Source organism: Podarcis vaucheri (genome assembly GCF_965113315.1).
Source record: "Podarcis vaucheri genome assembly, chromosome: 2".
In the NCBI taxonomy this organism is placed as follows: Eukaryota; Metazoa; Chordata; class Lepidosauria; order Squamata; family Lacertidae; genus Podarcis; species Podarcis vaucheri.
In genome coordinates, this window is record NC_138760.1 from 22,577,382 (window position 1) to 22,592,387 (window position 15,006).

General features: G+C 44.2%; 1 protein-coding gene and 1 long non-coding RNA gene across 4 annotated transcripts in view; one reads left to right on the forward strand and one right to left on the reverse strand.

Annotated features, from left to right (window-relative positions):
* The window catches only part of STXBP4 (syntaxin binding protein 4), a 143,614-nt gene that overhangs the window by 122,962 nt on the left and 5,646 nt on the right, over positions 1-15,006 (forward strand). The window lies entirely within an intron of this gene.
* Positions 1-15,006, reverse strand: part of LOC309526717 — a 50,132-nt gene that overhangs the window by 32,183 nt on the left and 2,943 nt on the right. The window lies entirely within an intron of this gene.

The window sequence follows — 15,006 nt, forward strand, 5'->3', positions numbered from 1 at the left end:
GCGGAGGACTTCTCCGCTGTCCGGGGCGATTTAAAAGCCCCTGGGAAGGCAGGCAGGGGGGACAAAGACTTTCGCCCCCCGCCCGCCTTCAGAAGGTGTTCCCGCCTCGCCTCCCGGCTTCGGAGCATCGTTCCGAAGCCCGGCGGCAGGAGGAGGCGTTCCCGCCCCACCGCCCGGCTTCGGAGGAGGTCCAAGGACAGTGGGGAAGACGCGCTGCGCTTCCCCGCTGTCCCGGATATTTCCCTATGGGCTGTCGTCTTGCGAAGCAAGCCCATAGGGAAATTCGTCTTGCGAAGCGCCTCCAAAACGGAAAACCCTTTCGTCTAGCGGGTTTTCCGTCTTGCGAGGCGTTCGTCTTGCGAGGTACCACTGTACCAAGGCCTGTAAATAAGCATGTATCCCTTTTCCTGGGAGATTCTGGTTGCAATAACTTGAAAGACCTGGAGTAACCTTATGTATCTTGATATGCCTTTACAATAGGTAAACAGGCTCTGCAGCGTTAGAAAGGCAAAAGAAGAGTGGAGGTTCTGTTGGTCTTCTCTGAAACCATCAGATACACAGGGTTGTCTCCAATGCTAGTCTTACCCAGAGTAGACCCACTGAAATTAAAAGTCATGACCAACTCAAGTCCATTCATTGCATTGGGTTTACTCTGAGTGGGACCAGCACTGAACACAACTCATAGCATCTCAGTCATTCTGAACACTTCAGATGGAATCAATGAACCTCCTCAGCCATTTAGTCTGGTCCTAATCAGGACTCCCTTTGCCCCTCATCCCTACCAATGCTTCACCTAACTAAGGGGTGGAGAAACTATGACTCCAACTCCCATCAGCCCCAGCCAGCATGACTAATGATCAGGGATGGTGGGTGTTGTGGTCCAGCCAGCAACATCTGGAGGGCCAGATGTTGGCCTTCCTTAACATAGCTGCTCCAGACACCCTCTCTTCTGTTTATCACAAGAATTGGTGGTCATTGCTGCCACTGCCAGCCTTTTTTCTTTTCTTTAAGTCACTGCTTCCTTGCCTGGCATCTGGTTCTTGAGGATTCCTGGTCCATTTCCCATTCTTTCCCATAGCATTCTGTCCTTCCTTTGTTCCCTTGTTGTCCCAGCACAGCCCAGGTACCTGCACCAAGGTGGTCAGGTGAGCCTTGCTGGACTTCTTCATCCTCAACGGGTGTCTCCCCCTTTTTTTAAAAAATCCAGAATTCTCCTGTGACCCAAGGCCAACTGGCTACCAAATAAACAGAAGTTATTAAAAGACATGTTGATGTTTAAGGTCAAGCCATCTGGTTTTGATTGTAGAAATAAGTAACTTCCCAAGCTGTCGGCGTGTTCTGGGTCCCTTCAAATTGTCTGTGCCAGCTGCTCCTGAGAGAGATTTACTGTACTTGCTTCGCTTTTTGTTCTTTTGCTTTCTTTGGACCTTACATCCCCCTGCAAATCTGGAAAGCAGAAACATTGCGATGAAGACGAAAGTGATTTAATCCTGCGAAGGGTAGCAAAACCAGCCCATCTCTTGCTTTTTCATAAGGCAATACTATGTTTGTTTATCACTTTTGGATCTCACCCTTTCTCCCAGGAGCTTAGAGCTCTTCCATAAAACGCTCCATAGCACTAAGAGCCAAACTACCCAGTTGTTGTGCAACTCTTGCTGAAGAATATTTCTGTAGTCTGCAGGAGATGCACTACATGTTTCAATGATCCCTCCCATCAAGCTCCTTTTGTACGGAAACTTCCCATGTCACATGTAACACATACTGTATTTTTCGCTCTATAGGACGCACTTTTTCCCTTCCAAAAATGAAGGGGAAATGTGTGTGCGTCCTATGGAGCGAATGCAGGCTTTCGCTGAAGCCTGGAGGGGTCGGTGTGCACCAACCCCTCTCGCTCCCCGGGCTTCAAGCAGCTATCTGCAAGCCTTCAGAGCGCGGCAGGAGTTCCCGTTCCCAGCCCCGCAAGCTCTGGGAGCGGCGGCAAGGTTGCGCGCAATCTTGCCGCCGCTCCTGGACCCGTTTTGGGGGCTGGGGTCGGGAGAAGCTCGGGCTTCCCCACCCAGCCCCGTGGCTAAAAACGAAGCCAAGACAGCAAGCGGGATCCATCCCGCTCGCTGTCTTGGCTTCTGCTAAAGCCCCTCTCCTGGTTGGAGAGGTTGCGCGTGGCTAAAGAGGAAGCCAAGACAGCCAGCGGGGTGGATTTTTTCCCTTTATTTCCCCCAAAAAACTAGGTGCGCCCTATGGTCCAGTGTGCCCTATGGAGTGAAAAATACAGTAAGTTCTCTTGTAGCCTTCCTGACATTTAGGGTGACATTCAGTGTGCTCCTCAGACCGGACCCACTGAAGTTAATGGACATGACTAACTTGCGGTCATTGATTTTCATGGGTGGGATTCATCTATGTTGTTGTGTGCATGGAACAAGGTCTGCTCACACAACAGGACTTCTTCTTCCCCTGCAACCCATAAATCTGCTCTGGCAGGTTGGGGGGAAACTCCAGAACTGGTCTAGGGACTGCACAGGGAGGAAGGCTTGTTGAGGAAGCAGACCTTGATCACCACATGTGTGCCACACTAGAATTGCACCCTGTGGGTCTGCTCTGAGTAGGGCTTCGTTGACTACAAGCTTTGGTTTTCTTTTTCTTTTTTTGAAGTAATTTTTATTTGGTTTTACAAACATGAAATTATAACAATACAAAATACATCTCCATACTTAGAGATTCCTCCAAATCTCTGAACTTCTCACCTTCCCTTCCATGGGTCCTATTGTCAACCTTTTCAACTGCATATTATTCAATAATCCATATTTTAAGTCACTTGTCCATAATATTTGCCACATTACAAATGTTATTGCAATCCTGCTAATGTTTTCATCTGCTTACAGTGGTCTCCCAGATAAGTTACATTCTGTTAAATGTTTTTTTTTATTTTTATTCTGTGTTTTTATTAATTGCTCAATAATTTTTTTTTTTTTTTTAGTTACAAATTTTCCCCATTCTTTCTTGAAGTTTTTGTCTTCTTGGTTCCTGAGCTTTCCGGACAGTTTTGCCATCTTAGCATATTCCAGCAGCTTAATTTGCCATTCTTCTCTGGTAGGGACTTTGTCTTCTTTCCATCTTGGGGCTAATAACATCCGTGCAGCTGTCGTCACCTACATTAAAAGTCTTTTCTGCTCCTTTGGAATATCGGTACCTATAATTCCTAATAGAAAAGCTTCTGGGTTTTTTTATAAAAAATATTTCAAACATTTCTTTCAATTCATTATATATCATTTCCCAGAATGCTTTTATTACCTTCCACATCCACCACATATGATAAAAGTGCCTTCTTTTTCTTTACTTTTCCAGCAGGTATTTGTACTTGTCTTGTACATTTATGCTAATTTACTAGGAGTCAGGTACATCATTTTCATATAATTTTATTTCAGCATACAGTATGCCAAGAAGATAACCCTTAGTTTCCTAGAAGGAAGGAGGGTTTCATATTGCTTTACATTTGCCCATAGATAGGTGCACAGAGAGCATTTAAATATGCAATGCAAATCTATATAGTCTGACTAGCTCTATGCCACATGATCCCATTGATTTTGCAGCTCAGTCCTAGGCTTGGGGGCGATGTGGTGCTCCAGCTTTGGTTTTCTGCTTGAGAGCAGGCATCATTCTCTACCAAGCTCCGATAGCGTGTGCCGTGATGCTCACCGAGGCGCGAATCGGGTTGGCGTTTTGTGAAGCATCAATACACTGTAGCACTGCAGCAAGTTAAGTGTTGCTAGCAAACCCAGCGTTCGGCTCACAGAAAATTAACAGTGTAGCAAAGGACAGTTGCTAGCTAAAGACTGGGTTTCGGGATGTGTGCTTCGGGAGAAATGGAACAGTTCAGTTTCTAGCTATTCAGCTTTAGCAGAAACCTTGGTCGATCTCGACTTACTCCTTTGCTCCCTACACGAAAGCCAAACATGTTTGCATAAATGATCAGTTAGACTTCATTCAGTCTTCAGGATTTTCTTCCTCCCGATTCTCTGATTCGCTTTTGCTAGTGTAAAATCACCGTGCTGTGCTTTTTCTGCATGTTGAACTTTCCTTCTGAATTTCCCATGTGTTGGAGAATTTTAGCTTTTTAGAGACACAGCTTTGCCACATTTGAGCCTCCACTAAATCCCTTTTTTTCTCTTTTTTGTCATTCCTTTTTCCCCTCTTGGCATACTTCAGGCATGGCCAAACTTGGCCCTCCAGCTGCTTTGGGACTACAACTCCCATCATCCCTAGCTAACAGAACCAGTGTTCAGGGATGATGGGAATTGTAGTCCCAAAATAGCTGGAGGGCCAAGTTTGGCCATGCCTGGCATACTTGATAGATGGTCTCACGATAGACGTGACTTCGATGCAAATACATTTGGGATTAATACAATAATAATTTTATTGTTTATACCCTGCCCATCTGGCTGGGTTTCCCCAGCCACTCTGGGCGGCTTACAGCACATATCAAAACATATATGGCAAACGAAAATGCAGGATAAGCGTTGCATCGCAGTGTGGCTTGTCACATAAAAAATATTTATCAGAGCCAGTTCTTGGAGTCAGTAGCTGGAGGGTTTGCCATCTTGTTTTTTTCTGTTATAGTCTGAACTCTTTGGTGCAAGCTTATTTCATTTTCTGAAATACAGTACAAACATTTGCCTCTGGGCTTCATCCCTCGTTGCTTTTTACAGTTCAGTGTTGGCAAATACTTGACAATATACAGAACCATAAGATGTACATCTGCTTCGGTGCCCAGATGCCTATGCAGAAGTGATAGCCCATAATAGTCCCATGCAGGACTCGATAATCAATTCCCTTGTTTCACTTTTCAGAAGCCGTATTGTCGCGCATTTGCCTGCAGCAGAAAACCTGTTGCTTTCTCTAATCTTTCCAATATTTTTTTTCTTCTAACTTCACTGTAGCAGAGGATTTGATGAACTTATTTGTAAATTTTGACAGCAAAGCAGACCTTATGATTAAATTAACCTCTGAAAAACAAGGCCTTTGAAAATCCACCCGGTGCTTCAAATAGGTCTGTTGATTGTTCCGGTTATTGCCTCTGCTCAGACTGATATTTTCCCAAAGCATGTTGTTAAATGGAAAACATTTTTATTTGTTTTTGCTTGGGGAGGGGAGGGTATTTACATGTCGGAATTTCTATTTGTCTCTGTCCAAAGCTCTCTGGATTTCCCATTCAGTTCCCTGATATCTCCAGTCACAAAGACCTCAGGTAACAAAATGATTCGGAAAGGCACTTCCTGGGAGTCAGGAATTTATTTGATGGGATTGTTAAATGTGTCTTTGCCTCTTAATAAGCAGGGTTTAAAAAAACAAAAACAAAATGCCTCTGCTGTGGGGACTAATAAGGAGGAGTTTAACCCTTTTCTCTCCCACTGCAGCCCTAAGAAATATCACTCATCAGATGTTAGTATTTTGTTGAGTGGAACTCCAGCTTCTGAAGAAGAGCACAAGGGAGAAAAGGGTTAAATTCTCCCCTGCACATCGGCTTGGATTCTATTCAATTATCAGTGCCCCCCCCCATGCAATTTGCATTTTAAATGTGTGGACATGCATTTAACCATCCGCAACCTTTGGAGAGACTCAGTTAAAGTAGAAAACAGTGGGCTAGCTGGACCCGTGACAGATTTGCACATTTCTAAAACACGTCCTCCCACTAAATGCAACCTTAGAGGGAAAATTTGAACCCTCCCTCCTCACACCCATGGATGCACACATCCTCACCACCCCAGACTAGCCCTCTTCACTGATGTTCCCCACATGCATGTCCCGGAGGACGTATTTCCAATATCACAATGTTCCCCCCAAAACAGTAAATCTGGGATTATCTCATTGGACTGATTATGTCAAAGCTCTTTAGCCACAGCACTCTCAGAGGGCTATAAATAAGTGGCAAGGCAGGCGGTAATCATTTCTGTGCGTAAGCCGTCTCTGCTATATTGTGTGGCTGGGTCCGTGATGTTGGGTGGACTTAGGGTTGACCTATAAGCATTTGCTTTCCAAAGGCCCCGAGCCAAAGTACTGCAGAGGACACACACCTGTAGCTCCATGTGCACAAAGGTTTCATCCAAGCTAATGGCAAAAGTTCTTCAAACGCGCTAAAATTCAGCAAGCTTATGTACACATTGGTGTGCGTCCCCCATTAGGAGTTTCTGACCAGTCAAATGCACCGGCTGCCTGAGACAAACGATTCATCTTTATTTCAAATGAAAGCCATAGCAGCTGTGGTGGGCAGTTTGTTTGTTTTTTGAAGTATTTTTTATTAGCAATTTCAGCATGACAAAATTTCAAAACATATCCCATTCATTATTTTTCCCCCCTTCTTCCCACCCCCATCAAACCCTCCCTCCCCCCCGAGACTTCCCTCAGCTCCTCTCTCTGATTTCTCAACACATGCTATTCTCTACATGTTATAAAATTGTACATATCCGTACATTATCTATCTATCATGTTATCAACCAATAAATTTGTGTGTGTTTATTCAAACCCTGCCAAGGAGTCTAGTTCATTTTGTTGTCTTTTTAGGTAATTTGTAAAAAGTTCCCATTCTTCCTTAAAGTCACAGTTGTCCTTGTCCTGCCGTTTGTATGTCAATTTAGCCAGTTCTGCATAACTCATCAATTTTTCTTGCCACTGTTCTTTCGTTGGAATTTCCTTGTTCTTTCATCCTTGTGCTATCAAGACTCTTGCCGCTGTTGTAGCATACATAAATAAGTTTTTTTATTTTTCTTGACAGGTCTTGTCCTAGAATCCCTAACAGAAATGCTTCTGGTTTTTTTTTTTAACAAATGTCATTTTAAACATTTTTTTCAGTTCATTGTATATCATTTCCCAAAAATTTTTCATTTCTCTACATTTCCAGCTGTGGTGGGCAGTTTGATGTGTAATAATGGCACCATCTTCTTTTCCCTCTCCCTCTCTCTTTCTCTGAGAGTGGCAGATGAGGCGACGATGGCAAGCCAGTCAGTCCCTGAGGCAGAGGTTCTGTCTCTCCCCCTCCATTATATTTCATTAAGTTTCAATATTTTTAACACACACAATCAAAACACAATTCCATCTTATTTTTGTCGATTTCCCGCCCTGCTTTTCATTTTTGTTTTTCCCCTTCTGCTACACCCTATCTTCTGCCTATCGAATCATAACCACAATATTACACTCTAATTATTTCTGCTGCTCATATCTCAACTCCTGCTAGCGAGTTCATCATACTATAATATTTCTTTAAGTTGTCCAAAAAGGGCATCCACTCTTCCATAAAACGTTCATCATTAGATTCTCTTAATTTTGCTGTTAATTTTAGCAGTTCTGCATAGTCCATTATCTTACCTATCCATTCTTCTTGGGTGGAAACTACTTCTTCCTTCCATTTTTTGCACATAAAAAATCCTAGCTGCTATTGTTGTATACATAAACAACGTTAGCATGGTGGGGGAGATTTCTGCCCCTATAATCCCTAACAGAAACGCTTTGGGCTTTTTAAATATACTCATTTTTAAAATCTTTTTTATTTCATCTTGTAACATTTCCCAAAATACCCTCACATTCTTGCAAGTCCACCACCTATAAAAAAAGATTCATCTAGCTGTTTACATTTCCAGTGATGGATATGTAATTTGTTAGATAATTAGATAATTTGTTATGTGTTAAGTAGCATCTATACAGTGGTACCTCTGGTTACATACTTAATTCATTCCGGAGGTCCATTCTTAACCTGAAACTGTTCTTAACCTGAAGCACCACTTTAGCTAATGGGGCCTCCCACTGCCGCTGTGCCACCGCCGCACAATTTCTGTTCTCATCCTGAAGCAAGTTTTTTACCCGAGATACTATTTCTGGGTTAGCGGAGTCTGTAACCTGAAGCGTATGTAACCCGAGGTACCACTGTACTGTTAGGATATTTCCGTTCCACCTTAAAAGGGAGCAGGATTTTTGTGTCACAGCCTGCGTATTTCCTGTTCACAGGATGTTTATGTTTGCTATTGCTTTCGTTCTCTCTGTCTGTCTGAGACAATGTTGCAGGCAGTTATGTCTTTCTCTGTTCTGATCAACGCTGAATAAAGCTTGTAAATAATGCTCTCCTGAGTGCGACTTTTGGCTGTGCATTATCTGCTGATAAGAGTGTGCATGAGCTCTGGAATGTGGCAAGTTATTTTCTAGAAACTCATGTCGCTAATCGATGATACTGCATGCCTATGGGAGATCGATGGACGTCCGGCAGACGGCTTGGGGCCATGATGGACTTTATCTCGCTGGCAGTATCCCAACATGTACATCATTTTCATATAATTTTCCTTTAAAGCACAAAGGTAAAGGAACCCCTGACTATTAGGTTCAGTCGTGACCGACTCTGGGGTTGCGGCGCTCATCTCACTTTATTGGCCGAGGGAGCCGGTGTACAGCTTCCGGGTCATGTGGCCAGCATGACTAAGCCCCTTCTGGCGAACCAGAGCAGCGCACGGAAATGCCATTTACCTTCCCGCCAGAGCGGTACCTATTTATCTACTTGCACTTTGACGTGCTTTCGAACTGCTAGGTTGGCAGGAGCAGGCACTCACATCGTTGCTGGGATTCGAACCGCCGACCTTCTGATCGGCAAATCCTAGGCTCTGTGGTTTAACCCACAGCGCCACAAGCAGTAATTTCCATATGTGCTTTCCACAGCTTTTTCCATGCACTCAGAGGCAGAGGTGCTGTCTTGCACCCAGAATTGGGGAGGGAGGCAATCAGGGGTGGAGGAAAGGAGGCAGTGGGGGCGGGCGACCCCCGGGTGTCACCACTGAGGGGGGTGACCAATGCCGGGTGGCACTCACTACAGGGCCTGCAGCATGCCCGAGCCAAGCGTCTTTCCTGCGAGTGATGCGGTGGGCTTGGGCGCACTGCCCCAAATGGTCTGCCCACTGCCCCACCCCCAGTAGGTCATCTGAGTGGGAGGAGGCAGGCACATGCCTCGGAGGCCCCACGGAGTGTCCTGCCCCAGCTGGCCCTGCCCCTCGGCGCAGGGCGCACGCGCCGCCCCAGGTGCCTGATTGGCTTGTTCCTCCTCTTGAGGCGATTGATGCACGACATCTCACCCTCAGGAAAAGGCCGAGCGGGGAGCCCGGCACAGTGCGGCCTCCTCTCACACCGAGGAGGAGCCAACCATTGAACCGCATTGTGCTTGGCCTCCCCCATCCCCTCAACAGGCCTGGCCCCCAGTCAGCAAATATTGAGGGGGTCAAAGACCCCTCCACCCCTAAGAGTTGGCACGCCTGGCCTAAGGTCCCTTTTCCACCTAATGACTGCTCTGAGCACTGATGGGGCCCCTCTTCATCAATCCAAACAAAACAAGGGAGGAACCTTTCTAGATCTTTAAGGGAAGATGTTCTGAACTAAGCCTCAGATTTTGTGCAGTAGCACTGCTATGATACAGAACACAGACAGCACAGATCCATAGCTTTTGAAATATTATGGCTGGCATTTAAGCCCACTGCATGCCAAGCCCTGATCCTCATAGTGATATGATTTGATATTTGCAGCTTACAGTAATGCCCTGAAGCTACGAGTTGAATGATTTTTGCCTTTGGCTATTACAGCGTTTTAAGTTCTCAGTTGTGCTTCTGTTAATTGTTACCCTATTCGAATGAAGACAGTGGATGTAACAGGGTTTTTTCCTGATTTGTTTATTTGTCAGCAGCTTTTGAGTATTTATTGGATGCGAAGGTGAGATTAAAATGTTCTAAAATGAATAAAAATAGAGAAATGTAAACAAATGAAAATATGTGGTGAAGACAGACATAACGTTGAAAGACAGAAATAACGTTTGAAGACAGACATAATGTTCTAAGTGTGATTTGAAAGGAAGGAGTGCTGAATATTACACACACACACACTTTTGCAGGGCTATTTGCCTCTGAAAAGTAGTTTGGGGGTGGGGAAGGGATATTCATCAACTTTCAGAAGGGGGATGAATTTAACTGAAATTTAACGGGAGCTCACCCCATCATGGGGATTCAATCCACCGACCTTCCAGTCAGCAAGCCCAAGAGGCTCAGTGGTTTAGACCACAGCACCACCCACGTCCTAAACCTTTAGTTGAATACCATGCTTTTATTATTGATTATAACCATCCGAAGTAGGTTCCTAAGAAATATATTTTCTCTCCTCTCCCTTCACCGAAGTAGCTTCCAAACCTACAGAAATTTGTTCTCTACTGCCTGGCAACACGTAAGTTATTTAAGGGCTTTCAAAACGCTCTGGAAACAAAAAAAGAAAATGCCTTTCCAATTTACCAAGGTTTCCCTGCCCAGTTGCCTTAATGCAAATGTTACTTTCCATAACTCTCCCCAAGATTTACAAAGCTGGGCCCAGCTGAGGTCAATGTCATCTGCTTTCAGGAAGCAAGCAAAAACTTGCATGTGCGCAAACCACTTTCTATGTGACACTAAGAGACGCGGGTGACGCTGTGGGTTAAACCACAGAGCCTAGGACTTGCCGATCAGAAGGTTGGCGGTTCGAATCCCCGTGACGGGGTGAGCTCCCGTTGCTCAGTCCCTGCTCCTGTCAACCTAGCTGTTCGAAAGCACATCAAAGTGCAAGTAGATAAATAGGTACCGCTCCGGCGGGAAGGTAAACGGCATTTCCGTGCACTGCTCTGGTTCGCCAGAAGCAGCTTAGTCATGCTGGCCACATGACCCGGAAGCTGTCTGCCGACAAACGCCAACTCCCTCGGCCAATAAAGCGAGATGAGCGCCGCAACCCCAGAGTCGGTCACAACTGGACCTAATGGTCAGGGGGCCCTTTACCTTTACTTTTAAATGTTCAGCCTTCTCATGTTCCTAGTCCTTAGTGAGGGGGCAATTTCCCACAAAGAAAAAATGCTTGCACATTTCTTTGGAAGGAGACATCAGGGGTTAATTGCTTTCCTTTTTTTCAATTCCAGTTTCCAGCTATTGACGTTTTTGTTATCATTTAAATATGCTTGGAAGGTAGCATAGCTATTGGCGTTTTAATGGTCATATTGAGTTCGTCTTTACAAAAGGCAGTGTGCTTTGGGCTCTCAGGTGGAGGGAGAAATGGAATACATATTGAAATTAGTCGTAGCAGTAGTAAATTTTAGCAACTAAATAAAGGTTTAATTAGCAGTCATAATTACCTTTACTGTGTGTCTGTCTGCGGCTTAACATTCATCCTGAGCTCTCCTCTTGAACCTGCTAGCATTAAAGGCTACAGAAAAGTGGAAGGAAGCACCTCAGCCAGCCAAATCCTGATGTTCTACATTTGAGAAGCAATTCTGGCAGCAACAACCAAAAACCTTCAGCCTTGATTGTAGTAGTAGAGATATATGTGGCCTGTCTGCTCGAAAGATGGGTTAATCTAATTAACACACCTCAAGTTTAAAATGGGAAAGAGTTCCCCCGGTCTGGATTTATATAGTGTTCGCGGTCATAATAATAAGACAACCTCCTCCGTCTCTGCTTTTGCCTGTCATGCTCAATTTAACATTAGCTTGGCACAGCCGGGAGAAAGGCAGGAATAGAGGGGTGATGCCGTCATTCATTCACCCATCATCCTCAGAACAGAGGGATCTCTCCACTGGTAAGTCAGGGCTGTAGCTCTGTGACGCAAAAGCTAGCCTTCAACTATTGAACGGGGGAAACGTGACCGAGCGATTGCTGCGGCGAAGAAGGAATAGCCTTCCCACCGCTCTCAAGGGGCCTTGCGGGCTGGCTATGCATGAACGCACAGGGGGTGCAATGTGCTTTGCCTCGTGTTTCCCTGCCGTCAGTGTCCCCTCGCTTTCCTCCCCCCCCCCCTGCACACACCGTGCCTTCATGCCGTCTCGCCATGCAAACTGTTTTCCGGACACAATGGGACTTTTTTTTTGCAAAGGAGGCTTGCAGGCTCCTGCTGTGCTCATTTAGCACACATCTCATAAACAAGCTTCCTTCGTGGAGCAAACAATGGTAATCCCAGACTGTAGTCAGGTGGTTTTGTATTGTGTCAAGATTCGGCCACGTTGTACTGAGCATGCCACAGAGTCTCCCCGCCCACCCTGAATCCTGCATCACAGCTGCGCTGACAATAAGATGTCAAGTAGATAAAGAACTCCACAAATGACTGGTAGAATCCAAGACCAGGGAGAAGAGTCGGTGGAAGAAGATTGGAAGAAATTTAAAGATTATTTACAGAAATATTGCAAAATTAATGAATGTTAGAATGATGTTTGATTGAAGTTAAGTGGTTTCTAGCTGTAATGATATAAAAGAATATGGAAAATTGGATTTCTAAATAGGTAAAAATTTAATGTTACAATATATTAAGATTAAAGATCAGGATAATAAGGAGGGAAAGAAATCACTGAATTAATTAATTGAATTGGAACACAAAAAAGGGAGGTATGAGGAGGTCAGGGAAACAAGGATTTGATTTATTTTCTGTAAAATTAAGAGTCACGTCCGTTTCTGCATCCACATTTGCCTCTGTCCCTAGTCACCACTGGTATGAGCCCCCGACTCCCTGAAAATTCCCCATTCGGAGATAGCATTTAACACCCACCAGATTGGCAAAAATGTCTTTAAAAAGGGAAAGGTATACAGTCGTACCTTGGAAGCCGAACGCCTTGGCTCCCAAACAAACCGGCTCCCGGACGATCAAAACCCAGGAGTGTTCTGGTTTTCGAACAATTTTCAGAAGCCAATTTTTGAACGGTTCCAGGAGTCCAACAGACTCCTGGAACGCATTCTGCTTAAGAACCAAGGTATGACTGTATGTTGGAAATGTAATGAAATTGAGGGATGAAATTGTAGAGGTCCTCTAAAATAATTAAGGAATATTGGGAAACTGTATATAATGAATTTAAAAAGATACTTTAAAAAAACTTCCCCTGAGATTTTTCTCTTGGGGTTGGTAACAACAGAGGTCCCCCCAAAAAACCCACAACAACACCAAAAGAGTTTATTGCTATACATCACCACCACAGCTAGAACCTTATTGGCACAGAGGTGGAGAACAAGTATAGTACCTGCTAAGGAAGAATGACAGTGTAAATTGTTCGAATATCCTGAACTGGCTGGTCTGATGAACAGGATAAGAGAAAACAAAGATAAGGAATATAAGGAGGAATGGATAACGTCTATTGAATATTTTAAGAACTAGTATAGACAAATACATAGCTCAGCAGGTCTCGAGTCAATCCGGCAGAGTTGAAATAGATAGAGTATTTAATAGATAACAAATTGGATGATTGAAAATGTGGATTACGCAGAGTAGCAGAAAAGCAAAAGGAACCAGGAAAAGGGTGGAAGGGCAGTCATTTGGTATATGTATACATGCTGTATTTGGTACAAAGTTGTAAGTGGGACAAGGGGAGGGAAGGGGGGTATGTCCCACAGAGGACCTTATGGTCTTCAAATAAAAACACCTTGGAGATCCCGGGCCACAGGGAGGTTAGGCTGGCCTCAACCAGAGCCAGGGCTTTTTCAGCCATGGCCCCGATCTGGTGGAACACTCTGTCACAAGAGACTAGGGCCCTGCGGGACTTGACATCTTTCCGCAGAGCCTGCAAGACAGAGCTGTTCTGCCAGGCCTTTGGCCATGGCACAGCCTGACCTCCTCCTCTGGTAATCCTCATAGAACTCTAACCCAATGGTTGCCATCAATTTGACTCTGAATTGATTTTAGAATGTATTTCAATTAATTGATTGTGATTTTATGTAAACTGTGTTATTTATACTGTTGTTAGCCGCTCTAAGCCCGGCTTTGGCTGTGGAGGGCGGGATATAAATAACATCATATTATTATTATTATTATTATTATTATTATTATTATTATTATAAAATATGCTCTCTGTTCCTGAAAATTCCACATTCGGCAATTGAGCTTTCAGGCCAAAAAGTATTTTCCACTTCTGTGCTAGAGTTACCTTTCACTTTCTGATGCCTCCCAGATGCAGTGGACTTCCAGCATCCATCCAGCCTAGCCAGCATAACCAATGGTTAAGGATGATAGTAGTCTAGAGGCAATTTACAATCATCACCCCTCTCCCCTTCCACCACCACTAATGAACAGAGGCATTTCTTAAAAGTTCTGGCACATTGGCTGCTGGGCTGGAGGTTTCCAGAAAAGGACGTTTCTTCCAATGAAGGAGGCATGGCTTTAAAAAGTAATGGACCATGCGGAAATGTCAAAGCTGGCAGCAATATCAAGATGTCAGAAAGATGAACTTTTTATAGAAGTATGGAGGCCTTTTCTGGACTATTTGGGAAAGCACTACAGGCAAACGAGATTGCGGGCAGGATTCGAGAAAGGGTCAGCGGAAGAAAAATGATCAAGTACCGTATTTTTCGCTCTATAAGACGCACCAGACCACAAGACGCACCTAGTTTTTGGAGGAGGAAAACAAGAAAAAAAATATTGTGAATCCCAGAAGCCAGAACAGCAAGAGGGATCGCTGTGCAGTGAAAGCATCTGTGATAGCTGCGCAGCCTGCATTCGCTCCATAAGATGCACACACACATTTCCCCTTACTTTTTAGGAGGGAAAAAGTGAGTCTTATAGAGCAAAAAATATGGTAACTGTTTTAGAGGGATTTCTGCAATAGACAAGAGTTGGATATATAATGCAGGAGAAAAGGGTTTGAACGAAACACAGACCATTTAATTTGAATAATTTTTGGGGGAAATTCAATAAAAAAATTATATTGAGGGGGGAAGAAAAGGATATTTCTGAGTAAAACATGTGCTGCGATTTATTACTTCCCTTGTTATTCATTGAAACGGTTTGAATTTATTGACTTGGCTGTTTATGGGTGTTCCAACAGGTTTATTAAGTGTATTTCTCCTGGCCCACCTTATGCAGTAGGTGGAAACATTACTGAGAGGCTATTGTGGCATTTTGATTGTTAAATCGTCTTTCCTATTGGTTTGTTGGTTGTTTCCTTCGCTGTTATTGCCTTCGTTGTGGTATGTTATTGTTAACTGACTTTGGACTTCCTGTTGG